Below are 14,253 nucleotides of genomic sequence, written 5' to 3' on the forward strand. Positions count from 1 at the left end.
GGTCCTTATTAAACAAGAGCTTGGTGGAAATCCTGAGATACCTGACTAGGGGACCTTAAAGTGGATCCGAGATTAACTTTTACTCATTGCATAATTGTGTTCCTGTCCTATTTTTTATAGGACATTCCTCAAGCCAAATACTGTTTTGTTTTAATACTCTAATTCCCTATAAACTAGACAAGCCACGCCCACAGGTTTCCAGAGAGCCAAGGCATTTTCAGACAGTAGCAAGGGCACATGGGAGCTCAGTCTGGGCAGGAGGAGGGGGAGGTATTACAAGCCAGAGTTTTCAGAGGCAGAGGGGGAGGAGGGAGGAGTAGGGGGGGATTAGGTTTTTTTCACAGGCTGAGTGCTCAAGATGCAGATAAGCCTGCTTCTGTGTAATGTTTGCAAACAACATGGCTGCTGTCATTGTCTCACAGGACGAAATAATCATATTCTATTGAAGCTGTTTGCAGCTAGATTTGCTGTGTAAACTATCTAAACTTTATATAAGATATATAGACAAGTAACTTGTTACAGTTAGTTTTTCATCTTGGATCCGCTTTAAGGAACATATTGCATCTGTGCGACTGCTCAGTTTTCCCTGCTGAAATACCAGCCCTATGCTGCAAATAATATATAGTAATCAAATAAATGCCTTGGATTGGAAAATGATAAATTCTATTGTACATGAGAGAAAGTTGTAGGATTAATTTGAAGTTGGTTTTAGGGTTGCATTTGATTACATTTTACATTTAAAATAGAAAAATGCTTGGTGAGTAAGGTAAAAGGTAGGTGGTGCATCCTATATTATTATTATTATTGATTTATAAAGCGCCAACATATTCCGTGGTGCTGTACAAAGTAAGAAACAAACATGGGGTACATAATAATATAGACAATGGTGTACACCAATATACAAGATACATACAGTAGTTAGTGACAAAATACAAAAATGATACAAAATGCAGAATACAAAATACAGAATTGAATTGGTAATGACAGTGATAAAAGTAACATGATACATAAAATGTAGAATGACTTCCAAGACACAAAAGGGGGAGAGAGCCCTGCCCTTGCGAGCGTACATCTAAAGGGAATGGGGGGGGGGGGGAACAAGAGGAGGGGTAGTATACAACAAATATATAGAGGCAGTGTGTATTAGGACACCTAGTAGGAGGAGTGCAATTTGGTCTTAGGACAAAGGGAAGTGGCCTAAGGTAGCGCATATGCTTGTTGGAACAAATCAGTTTTTAGAGAGCGTTTAAAGGTAACAAAGGTTGGCGAGTGATGGATGTGTTGTGGAAGGGCTTACCAGAGGAGGGGTGAAGCGCGTGCAAAATCTTGTAAACGTGAATGTGAGGAGGTAATTCTAGAGGACAACAGAAGATCATGTGCAGATCTGAGATTGCGATTGGGTCTGTATCTGGAAATTAGTACGGATATGTACTGAGGAGAGAAATTGTGGAGAGCTTTGTAGGTTAGGGTTAGGAGTTTGAACTGGATCCTCTGGTTAATTGGCAGCCAGTGAAGAGCTTGACAGATAGGGGCAGCAGAGTAAGATCAAGAAGAAAGATGAATGAGACGAGCAGCTGAGTTCAGTACCGACTGGAGCGGGGCCAGTCTGTTAGAAGGTAGTCCACAAAGTAGTATGTTACAGTAGTCCAGAAGAGACGCATTATTATACAAGCATGTATAAACCTTTTAGTTGTGTCTTGAGTGAGAAAAGGTTGGATGCAAGATATGTTTTTGAGTTGGAGATGGCAGGAGCTGGTTATGGAGTGAACATGAGGAATACAAGAGAGAGATGAGTTAAATATTACCCCCAAGCACCGTGCGTTTGGAACTGAAGTTATAGGAGTCTTATTAACATTATAACATTGTAACTTCGGGCAGAGAGGTGGACAGAGATGGTGGAAAAATGATTAGTTCTGTTTTACTCATATTAAGTTTTAAGAAGCGAGAGAACATGAAGGAGGATATAGCAGACAAGCAGTCTGGAACATGTTTGAGGAGGGAGTTAAGGTCTCGGGCCGAGAGGTACAGTTATGTATCGTCTGCATACAGGTGAAATTGAAACCCCGAATGAGTTGATTAAGTCACCAAGACTGTGCATGTAGATGGAAAAGAGGAGGGGTCCAAGGACAGAGCCTTGAGGAACTCCGACAGACAAAGCATGAGGGGAAGAGATCTGATCTGAGTAGGAGACTGTGAAGGACCTTCCAAAGAGGTAGGAAGATAATCATGTGAGAGTGAGGCCCTTTATTCCTACATTTGAAAGTATTTGTAGGAGTAAGGAGTGGTTGACCGTATCAAATGCTGATGACAGGTCAAGAAGGATTAGTATGGAAAATTGGGAGCTGGGAAAAAAGGGCGCAGGCCGCTAGTGGACAAAAAGGGCGCCGCCATTCACTCCCATAATAAATAACGTTTAATGGGCGCCGAGCAGGAAAAAAGGGCGCCGGAGCTAAATAAAGTTTACAAATGGCGCCCGGAGCTAAATAAAGTTTACAAACGGCTCCCGGAGCTGTTTAATGATTTATAACTGAGCTTGTGTTGATTTACGTTTATAAAATGCACCCGTGCCGAATAACGTTTATGAAAATACTAAATATATTTATCTAATTTAAATAATTAAAACATTATTTAAAGTTTTATCCCTTACTGTTTTTAAAACATTCACAAAATAAAGCGATCAGTACGTAATGTAAATTGGAATATATTTTTTGGAGTCACAATTTGTAAAACATTATTATCCACATAATAAAGGAGGGTCTTAGGTTTAGGCACCACCAGGGGGGTCTTAGGTTTAGGCACCAACAGGGGGGTCTTAGGTTTAGGCACCAACAGGGGGGTCTAGGGGTTAGGGGTAGGTACAGGGAGGGTTACTTAGGCACCAACAGGGGGGGTCTTAGGTTTAGGCACCAACAGGGGGGTCTTAGGTTTAGGCACCAACAGGGGAGTCTTAGGTTTAGGCACCACCAGGGGTCTTAGGTTTAGGCACCAACAGGGGAGTCTTAGGTTTAGGCACCAACAGGGGGGTCTTAGGTTTAGGCACCAACAGGGGGGGTCTTAGGTTTAGGCACCAACAGGGGGGTCTAGGGGTTAGGGGTAGGTACAGGGAGGGTTACTTAGGCACCAACAGGGGGGGTCTTAGGTTTAGGCACCAACAGGGGGGTTCTTAGGTTTAGGCACCAACAGGGGGGTCTTAGGTTTAGGCACCAACAGGGGGGTCTAGGGGTTAGGGGTAGGTACAGGGAGGGTTACTTAGGCACCAACAGGGGGGGTCTTAGGTTTAGGCACCAACAGGGGGGTCTTAGGTTTAGGCACCAACAGGGGGGTCTAGGGGTTAGGGGTAGGTACAGGGAGGGTTACTTAGGCACCAACAGGGGGGGTCTTAGGTTTAGGCACCAACAGGGGGGTCTTAGGTTTAGGCACCACCAGGGGGGGTCTTAGGTTTAGGCACCAACAGGGGGGTCTTAGGTTTAGGCACCAACAGGGGGGTCTAGGGGTTAGGGGTAGGTACAGGGAGGGTTACTTAGGCACCAACAGGGGGGGGTCTTAGGTTTAGGCACCAACAGGGGGGTCTTAGGTTTAGGCACCAACAGGGGGGTCTAGGGGTTAGGGATAGGTACAGGCAGGGTTCTGTGTAAGAGTAGGCTTAGGTATAGTTTTAGTCAAATTTTAGTAATAATTACTAATGTTTTACAACACTTATTACGAACGTACTTATATTTATATCATCGTTATAAAGAATATTTTCAGATTTTATTATAAGAACAAACCATAAATGAAGGTTATTCACAATAATATACAATTATAACAATTAAACATATATTATTGTTTTTTTAATAAACGTAATTATAAGTTTAACTTTAGAAATAGGGAAGATTAACGTTTTCACAATTTCCGATTTTATAAACATTATTTAATGATTTATAGTTTTGTTAAACTTTATTTGTAAACGAAATATAGCACACTATTTTTATAAACCCTATTAATGATTAATTATTATTTAGAGTTTACACCCCGCGCCCTTTTTGTCCAGGCGCCCTTTTTGTACGTACGCGGAAAATTGACCTTTGGATTTAGCTGTAAGAAGATAATTGGCCACTTTAATAAGGGCAGTTTCTGTGGAGTTAGAGCGAAAGCCATACAGGAACTGATCAAGTAGGGAGTTAGCAGATAATGGCTTAATTCTGCATGTATATGGCATTCAAGTAATTTGGATGCAAATGGGAGAAGTGACACTGGGCGGTAGTTGGCGAGTGTGGTAGGATCTAGATATGGTTTTTTAATTAGTGGTGTCACAACAGCCTTTTTGAGTGGGGACGGAAAGATGCCAGTGGAGAGGGACAAGTTAAATAGCGATGTTAATGCAGGCATGAGAGATGAGGATAGCTGCTGAATGAAATGGGAGGGAATAAGATCCAAAGAACAAACCCCTCTGTCAATGCGTCATCCTTATGGTCCGTGTGTTTTGGCTACTGCGCATGTGTAGCCGTTGGGACAGGAGGAAAGACGGGGCCAGGGGGAGCGAGAGAGTGTGCACGCCGGTATGTGGGTGTGCATGTGCACGCACGGTCATGTGCACCCAGGTGTGCGCGGACATGCACGATGGTGAGGGACTAGAACCTGTTATATTAATGGACTTGGTCCACCTAGTGATATTATGATTCATCATACCTTTACAGCCATTTCTGATGCTTGGCTTAGGTTAAAGTGAACCAAGCATCATTTTTAACTCCCAGGTCAGCTCGATGGCAAATTAAAAATGCATGCTAAAAATATGGTTCATTGTAAAAAAAACTTTCATTTTACCTCATCTTTTAACATTTAAGGGTTAAAATTACAGGCAGTAATCCTCTTTCTCCACCATGTGGTTGGTCACAAGCAACAGTCAATGGAAGGCTGATAAGGACTCTAATTGACTTAATTGACCACAGGCTAAAATTCAAACAAAGACAAGACAAATAACATTTATATCGCGCTTTTCTCCTGGCGGTCTCAAAGCGCCAGAGCTGCAGCCACTAGGATGCGCTCTATAGGCAGTAACAGTGTTAGGGAGACTTGCCTAAGGTCTCCTACTGAATAAATGCTGGCTGAACAGGCAGAGCTGAGATTTGAACCCTGGTTTCCTGTGTCAGAGACAGAGCCCTTAAACATTACACCATCCAGAATTAAAAAATCCATTAAATCGGACCCAAACCAAACATTTTTTTTAATTAACAAATATTTAGTTGCACTACTCTAACACATACAAAGATAAATAAACACTTCTTCAAGCCTATGAGCATTTCAGTGCATGCTTTTCACCCTTCTCTTTTCATAACTAGGTTATACTGGGGGCAGCCATTAGCAATTCCTCCATTGCCGTACACCCCCTACTCCACCAGTTTGCAGGATTTTGTCCCGGCAATTTGAAAGGAAGGGAGAGGTTCCTCCAATAAATGTAAAATATTTTATATTTGGCATCATGCAGCTGAAAAAGGCTGCTATTTATTATTATAATTTAGAAAATAGATTTTATTTCTGAAATCTTGTATTTTTAATTTGGGTCCACTTTAAGCATTAGGGAGGTGGGAGAAGGGAGAAGACTGTACTTCAAAGAGATAAGATAAGTGACTTGTTGAACTTCACACCAAGGCTGGATAACTTCAGTGAAAAGGGAACAGTGAGAGTAGCATCTTAAACATGGCAGCCCTTTCAGCTATTTGAAAGTAGGAGCTGCTCAGATCCCTTTAAGGTCTGGACAAAGCAGTCATTCATTGTATGAATAACTGCCGGTATGCCCACACTAAACATGGCATCCATGGATTTAACAGTTCTGTATTCCATCAACCAATATTGCACCTGCTGCGCTTACATATGTTCTGCATTGTCACACAGGACACAAACCTGGTCCTAAGCCTCCAATTTTGCATGCTTTCCTCTCCTCTACCACTTCCATTAGAGGAGTAAAAAATAAAAAATTGGATGTGCACAAGGAATGTACCTTTCTTACTTGACCGACTAGATTTACTGTGGAATAATAGATCTAGTCATCACTGCTTTGAGTAGCCTATCTCTCATGAACTTTCCTTGAACATCCATTTTGTGTTTACCATGCATCACCAAATAGACAACGTAATCTGTTACACAGTATACTTTGGCAATAATTTGCTCTTGCAAGTCCTTTAGTGGGAAGCACTCTCACATGCTTTAGGTCTACCTTTTAGGTCTTTATTATGGTAGAGACCCCCAATTTAGGACATTGTACAATTTAAGTACTTCTTTTGTTCAATCATTTTAGGATTGCTGAAAAGTTTAGTATTTTTTCTGCAGAGAGATGATATTGAAGAATCATCGAAAACTGGCAGAACATACTTATTACAAAATAAGACCAAGCAAAAGGTGCAATTTACAACTAATTGCCTTTCTTCCAACAGCTTTTAAGTGAATGACTAGAGTGAAATCAGATGCAGTTCAAGACCAGTTGAAGCAGAACAACCTACGTCCAGTATAACAGAAAGGAAACCATTGTCACGCAAAATATCGGTTTGTAACTTATAAAATAATTTTGGAGGATTGCATTGACATGTTGTTGGACAGAATACAAAAAGAGGCATTTGACTTACTGCCAAAAACATGAAAATAATATTGAAATGTTGGGATTGAGAAGCAGTTTTATGTTTTTTTGTAAAAACAGTAATGCACCAGTAGAAGACAGAACTGACTGTTGGTGTCGAGAAAGTGGGTAAGTTTGCCATCCAGAGAGGTTTGATTTCAAGGTGATTCACTTTAACCTTTGCCATTGGTCATTGCAGACAGTAATGCCATTTTCAGTTACCCTTAGGCAGAAAGTCCTAGGATATCTCACATTTATAGCATCTGCCGAGCTTAACTACCTCCTCTGTATAGATGATCTTAAGCTTAATGTAAAATCAATACAGCAGATTGAATCGTTATTAAAGACTCTCTGTACATATTGCGATGCCATTGCTATAGAGTTTGGATTAGATAAATGGGACACATTAGGGCTACATAGGAAGAAGTCACCATAAGAGAAGGAACAGAAATGTCCAGTGGAATCAATGTCAAGTACTTAAAAGAAAGAAAAGGCTACAGGTATTTGAATAGCTTTTAGGAAAACATCAAGCAACAAATGGCAAAGAAGTAAATAATTTGAATATATGGGACGTTTCAAGCCTTTTGTCACTCCAGCGCCCCCCCCCCCCCCCCAAAAAAAAAAATATGTACACACTAAAGAATATATGAGCCATGTGGTGTAGAACGTGGACTCTTAATACAAGGAGCCCCCAAGATACAAACAACCCACCTATCCTTGTTGACTTCCTGCACTGCAGAGTATAGTGCAGCGGCGCTCACCAGCGCTTTGCTTCTGTCTAGGATAGAAGGAGCCTAGGTACAGTGGAATAATGGGATGCACAGGGGGGCAGAGGTAGCACAAGGGGACAGAAGTTAACACAAGGGGACAGAAGGAAGAACAAAGGGGGACAGAAGGAGGCACAAAGGGGGACAGGATGAGGCACAGAGGGACTAAATGAGGCACAGGGAAACAAAAGGAAGCACAAAGGGAGGAAGAAGGAAGCACAAAGGGGGACAGAAGAGAGAACAAAGGGGGAGAGAATGAGGCACAGGGGCACTAAATGAGGCAGAGGGAAATAAAAGGAAACACAAAGGGAGGAAGAAGAAAGCACAAAGGGGACAGAAGTAAGCACAAAGGGGGACAGAAGCAGGCACAGGAGAACAGAAGGAGGGACAAAGGAAGTATGGCCATTGACTGGGGGAGGTGGTCGCCGGTCGGCGGAAGGAGGAAGTGCGTCACATTTTGTCACATGTGAGGGGAATGAAACGCATAGGATTCCACAGACATCTGGGTAAGGTAACCTCCCATTTCCCGTGGTCACACCTGCATTCATTAAGATTTTGAATCTAAGTAGCTACAAACTTGTAGCTACTCAGAAGCCCATCACTGCTGTCCATATGTCCCATGGTTTGCTGCTTATGTCATTCTGTGAGCGCTGTCACAGCGAAGTCGCAGCATGTCCATGTCCTCCTTCCGGAAGCAGGAAGAAGTGCGAAGTGCGGTAGTGAGTGGTGAAACACGTTCCATAGGACGAGAATTACATCGGTGAAATGCATAGAATCCCTGGACTTCCGGGTAAGTTAACCCCCCTATCCCGCAGGTACAGGTGCATTAATTAAGGTACATTCCAAATTGAATTAAGGTAGCATTCCGAATTTGTGTACTTTTGTACTCGAAGCCTATCCCTGGCGCTCAGCGCCAAGCCCCTAAACCCTCTATCCTGTGTACTCTGTGCTCTGTACTGTGGTGAAGCTGGAGAAGACTGCAGAGCCAGTTCTGCTCCATGAGAGATGAACAGAGTGAGCATAATAAGCTGAGGCTGGGAGCATACTCGTCTCAATTTTCTGTAGGTATTTTCTGCACACCACGTGTGTCTGTATGTGTGAAAACATGCACATTTTATCACAGAAGCTAATGTTATTGATAGAGAAAATGCAGTGCTTCACTGATGTCTATTTTTATCTGCATGGGGAAAACACATTCAAGTGTGCACTAGCCAATTGAATAGCATTGGTTCTCAGTTTATCTGTGCAAAAAGCAGGGTGGGGACATCCAAAATTTCGTAGGGGGGCCCAATGATTTCTAGTTATGCCCCTGGTTCATAGAGGTAAGGTTATTATATGCACAGTTCTGCTACAATGTAAGTGTGGGTAATACATTAGTGCTAGGCATGGATAGGTGATAGGCTACTGGTATAGATAGGGGGTAGGTTAGTGTTAAGCCTAGGGGGAAGGTTAGTGTGAGAGTAGGATGATAATAGAATATTTGTAACACTACCGATATTCTCCTGTACATAGCATTAGATAGTACAATATTCGTAAAATTACTGATATTCTACTAAATGCTATATCACACATCCATTTTTCCTCGCAGCCTTTTTTAAATTATATATGCATTCAGATCCCTTCACTTACAGTTTTTTTATGTTGCAGTGATAGCAGTACAGTGCCTTACTGTAATTTTTTGCCTTGCAGCCTTGGGCACCCAGTTTGAATACCAGCCTGAGCACTATCTGCACAGAGTTTGTAAGTTCTCCCTGTGTCTGCCTGAGTTTCTTCTAGGCAATCCGATTTCCTCCCACATCCCAAAAGCATACAGATAAGTTACTTGGCTTCCTCCTTATTTGGCCCTAGACTAAAACACATACAGAGACATATGACTATAGTAGGGATTACTCTGTGAGCCCCACTGAAGGACATTTAAGTGACAAGACAATGGGCCTGATGCAATTGTCAGACTCGCCAGTGTTAAACGCTGGTGAGTTAGATAATCAGGCGACTATAAAATCGACTGATCCAATTGCATTTAGCCCTAGGCAGGGTGCTAAAAGAACTCGCTTGGGCGATATTATCGCCCAGCAAGTTCCTTACACCCTATCCTATTACACTTTGCATGCCTCCGGGAAGCGATGCTTCCCGGCAGACATGAGCGTTAGCTTAGACCTGCAAAAAGCAGGTCTAAACATGCTAACGCACGACATCGCCGCTGCATCTGGGGGTCTCCTTTAATAAGGAGACCCCCAGAGCTCCCCGCTGGCCGCCGCCGCCATTTTCATTGGTCCAGCCTGTGAACCAATGGGGAGCCCCGGTGGCTGATTCAAAGATGCTTTGCCGGGACTCTGTTATTAGTGACTGTAATTACAGTAACTTGAACACTGTAATTACACAGCGGGGACTTGCGGCGAGATGCGGCGGCCGACGGGTGTAAAGCGGCGGTAAGGAATTTAAGCATTTAGCTTTGTGGGGGGTTGCGGAGACGAGCGGCGGCCGGCGGGGAGCTCTGGGGGTCTCCTTATTAAAGGAGACCCCCAGATGCAGCGGCGGAAGATGGCGGCGGATGTTCGGCGGGTTGTGCGCATGTGTGGGGAGCGAGGCCGTGGTGCTGATGGACAGCACCACAGGGTAAACCTCGCTCCCCATCGCCCGGGAATTGGGAGCATCGCTCAGGCTTTCACCTGAGTAATGCTCCCTAACGATCGGCCATCGCACGAGTGAAACTGGCAATAGGATTTGCCGGTAATCCTCGTGCGATGGCAAGGTGATAAGTAGCTCGCTTCTGCAAGCTACTTATCACCTGGAATAGCATCAGGGCCAATATATTCTGTACAGCGCTGTGGAAGATGTCAGGACTGTATAAATAAATAAATAATAATGCTATAAATATTTATATTATATTTTTCCTCCTTAATCTACACTCACTATCCCATAATGACAAAGTGGAAACAGAATTTTAGACAATTTTATAAACATAATAAAAAAAGAAAGTATTCAGACCCTTGGTACTTAGCGGAAGCACCTTTGACAGCAATTGCTGCCTACATTTTTTGGGGGCATGACTGGGTTGACCTTGATTGGGGGGATTTCTGCCAATCTTCTTTGCATACCTTTATTATAATTATTATGTTTGTATTTATATAGCACTAACATCTTCTGTAGTGCTACACATAGTATAAAATAAATGGTGAGGAACATAGATACATGAGAGTTTCAAAAATCTGTACAATCAGGACATCCAGCAATACACATATAGACAATGTTGATGAGTAGTTTGAGAGATCACCAACACTGATGTCAATATGATAAAACCCGGCGAACCGCCATAGACTTCAATGGGCAGGAAAAATTTAAGACCTACAAGGTTTCTGGCCACAAAAGTGATGGAAAAGTTGTTTCAAGGGGTCTAACACCTGGACTGTGGCCTGCCAGAGGGAGATCCATGGCAAAAGTCCCATCAAAAATTACAGAGTTGATGCAAGGTCAGGTTTTAATCCCTAATACCCCAAAGTACCCTAATACCCTAAAACAAAAAATGCAACTTATGTAGCAACAATATCAGTACTGTGCACAGCTCTGGGTGACAGTGGGCTGTGGAGTGTCACACACAGAGAAATGCAATAGTACTATCAGAATACAGTGAAATAATAATGCACTTGAGTGGTACTGAGCCTGCAAATTAATGTAGCAACAGCAGTAGTGTGAACACAGCTCTGGGATTCTGGGATCTGGGCTGTGGAGTGTCACAAAAAAAAAAAAAAACACAGCAGGAGACCGATGAACTGACCCTCAAAAGGGCTGTTTTGGGTGCTTTCACAGCAATTGAGGAACAAGAACACAAGCCTAGCTGATGTTTTCCCTATCTATCTGCAGCAAGTCTGACCCTGCTCTCACTAGCAGTCAACAGCCAGAAGAGAATGAATTTAATATGACCACCACAACTGCTTTTTGATAGGGGGGTGGGGGGTCCAGGAGGGGGTGCTAGCTGATTGGCTGCCATGTGTCTGCTGACTTTAAGGTAAGTGGTCAAAGTTTGGCTCCATGATGATGTTGATGTATAGGGGCGGGTCGAACCCATCATATGTTCACAGTTCGCCAAGAATGCGAACAGCAGAAATTCGCTGGGAACTGTCCGCTGGCAAACTGTTCAGGCCATCTCTATTGGCTGGGTCACTCTTGTGCTGTTTTCGCTGTTTGCTGTAGGCATTGTCATGGTGAAAGATGAACCCTTGACCAAGTGTGACTCTTACAGCTCCGGACCTATTATCAACAGGTATTGGACTACTCCAGCTCCTTTTGGTAGTCTATCAGGATTTCTTTTATTTTCAAAAGCACTCCCTGGACAGCAGAAGCACAGTCTGGCTGCCAGAACAGTGTTCACATGAGGGTGGAGGTCCACTGACACATTTGTACAGGTCTTTCCTAAGGAATGCTTTTGAAAAGTAAAAAAAAAAGGAAACTTTGACAAACTCTCATTCCCTGGTGAACTGATCCAATACCAGTCAGTAAGGAGTTCAGATTTGTCAGATTAATAATACTGTAAAATCAGCTTCGGCGCTGCATTTTACTCAAAGTCTCACTCCATCACCCTTCAAAGTGCAGGCTTACCAATATCAGGAGAGACCCAATTTATAAGGTCTTAAGCGTGTATTTAATATCCACATTGATGTTGGTGTTCTCCCCATTGATACATGTACAACGCTTTGTTCTACTGAGTCTGAGGGTCACTGTAACAAGGGACCTGAAGTGAGTATTGGACAATATTTTTCTGCATAATAAAGGTTTTTAATTTTTAACCGGAGAACACTTCGATTTGTGTTTCTTTTGGTATTACTGCTTATATGTTGGAAGCATCAATATTGCTTGAAAGAGGAGAGCTGGGACTTTGAAGTAAGAGGAAGACCATGGGAACTTTTGATCGATGTGGATATTAGATACACGCTTAATACCTTATAACTTGGGTCTCTCCTAATATTGGTAAGCCTGCACTTTGAAAGGTGTTGGTGATGGAGTGAGACTTTGAGTACCATGCAGTGCTGAAGTTGATTTTACTATATGCATATGAAGTCTATCTGAGGACTTTTGCTTCTAGGCAGCTTATGGGACTTGTTTTTGTTTCTGTGCGGATATAATCCCCTTTTCTAGATTAATAATACCGACTGTAGGTGTGCATGAAAGGAAACCAGGGATGAGCAGAAACTACGCCAGTGCAAATGTACACATCGTAGTTCACATTTAGAGATGTAGCGAACGGTTCGCCGGCGAACGGTTCCAGACGAACTTAGGGGGTTCGCGTTCGCCTGCACCAGGCGAACTTTTGCGGAAGTTCGATTCGCCCCATAATGCACTATGAGGGTCAACTTTGACCCTCTGCATCACAGTCAGCAGGCACATTGTAGCCATTCAGGCTACACTAAGCCCTGGAGCCCCCCCCCCCCTTATATAAGGCAGGGTCCGGCGGCCATTAGCCTCACTCGTGTGCCTGCTAGAGAGAGGAAAGGGACAGCTGCTGCAGACTTTTTCTCCTAGGGACAGATTAGTTAGGTTCTAGGCTGCTCTGCTTGCTCCTGACTGATTATTATTGTTTTTAAAGCACCCAGCAACAGCTCTTTTCAGAGCTCAACCTGTACATTTTTTTTTTCTGTGTGTCAAACTGACACTTTTGTTGCATGCACAGCCTTGCTAATTGATATTGTGTGTGCCACTGCCAGCAGCCCAGCACATTCAGTGACTACCTGTGTGTGTGACAGGGAGCTGCACATTGTACTACCCAGTAGTGTTGGGCGAACAGTGTTCGCCACTGTTCGGGTTCTGCAGAACATCACCCTGTTCGGGTGATGTTCGGGTTCGACCGAACACCTAATGGTGTTCGGCCAAACTGTTCGGCCATATGGCCGAACTAAGAGCGCATGGCCGAACGTTACCCGAACGTTCGGCTAACGCTGTGATTGGCCGAACGGGTCACGTGTAGTGTTGGGCGAACATCTAGATGTTCGGGTTCGGGCCGAACATGGCCGAACTCCGAACATAATGGAAGTCAATGGGGACCCGAACTTTCGTGCTTTGTAAAGCCTCCTTATATGCTACATACCCCAAATTTACAGGGTATGTGCACCTTGGGAGTGGGTACAAGAGGAAAAAAAATTAGCAAAAAGAGCTTATAGTTTTTGAGAAAATCGATTTTAAAGTTTCAAAGGGAAAACTGTCTTTTAAATGCGGGAAATGTCTGTTTTCTTTGCACAGGTAACATGCTTTTTGTCGGCATGCAGTCATAAATGTAATACATATAAGAGGTTCCAGGAAAAGGGACCGGTAACGCTAACCCAGCAGCAGCACACGTGATGGAACAGGAGGAGGGTGGCGCAGGAGGAGAAGGCCACGCTTTGAGACACAACAACCCAGGCCTTGCATGAGTACAAGAAGCGTGCGGATAGCAATTTGCATTTTGTCGCCATGCAGTCATAAATGTAATACAGATGAGAGGTTCAATAAACAGGGACCGGAAACGCTAACCCATCACAGATGTTCATTGTTCATGTTACTTGGTTGGGGTCCGGGAGTGTTGCGTAGTCGTTTCCAATCCAGGATTGATTCATTTTAATTTGAGTCAGACGGTCTGCATTTTCTGTGGAGAGGCGGATACGCCGCCGATCTGTGACGATGCCTCCGGCAGCACTGAAACAGCGTTCCGACATAACGCTGGCTGCCGGGCAAGCCAGCACCTCTATTGCGTACATTGCCAGTTTGTGCCAGGTGTCTAGCTTCGATACCCAATAGTTGAAGGGTGCAGATGGATTGTTCAACACAGCTACGCCATCTGACATGTAGTCCTTGACCATCTTCTCCAGGCAATCGGTGTTGGAGGTGGATCTGCACGCTTGCTGTTCTGTGTGCTGCTGCATGGGTGTC

The sequence above is a fragment of the Hyperolius riggenbachi genome, chromosome 11 (genome assembly GCF_040937935.1).
Source record: "Hyperolius riggenbachi isolate aHypRig1 chromosome 11, aHypRig1.pri, whole genome shotgun sequence".
NCBI lineage: Eukaryota > Metazoa > Chordata > Amphibia > Anura > Hyperoliidae > Hyperolius > Hyperolius riggenbachi.